Consider the following 406-nt stretch of genomic DNA (forward strand, 5'->3'; position numbering starts at 1 on the left):
CATCATCACCATCATCATCACCACCATCACCATCCTCATCACCATCACCATCATCACCATCATCACCATCACCAGCATCATCACCATCACCATCATCACCATCATCACCATCACCATCATCATCACCATCATCACCATCACCAGCACCATCACCATCATCACCATCACCATCATCACCATCACCACCACCATCACCATCATCACCATCACCATCATCACCATCATCACCATCACCAGCACCATCACCATCATCACCATCATCACCATCACCATCATCACCATCACCAGCACCATCACCATCATCATCATCACCAGCACCATCATCATCACAGCCATCATCACCATCCTCATCACCATCACCATCCTCATCACCATCATCATCATCACCATCACCATCATCATCATC

The 406-nt window shown here is 47.8% G+C and overlaps 1 protein-coding gene across 1 annotated transcript in view; it reads left to right on the plus strand.

The window, feature by feature from the left end:
* TMEM132D (transmembrane protein 132D) overlaps positions 1-406 on the plus strand; it is a 595,229-nt gene that overhangs the window by 380,174 nt on the left and 214,649 nt on the right. The gene's annotated exons all lie outside the window — the stretch shown is intronic.

This window comes from Equus quagga, chromosome 15 (genome assembly GCF_021613505.1).
Source record: "Equus quagga isolate Etosha38 chromosome 15, UCLA_HA_Equagga_1.0, whole genome shotgun sequence".
Lineage (NCBI taxonomy): Eukaryota > Metazoa > Chordata > Mammalia > Perissodactyla > Equidae > Equus > Equus quagga.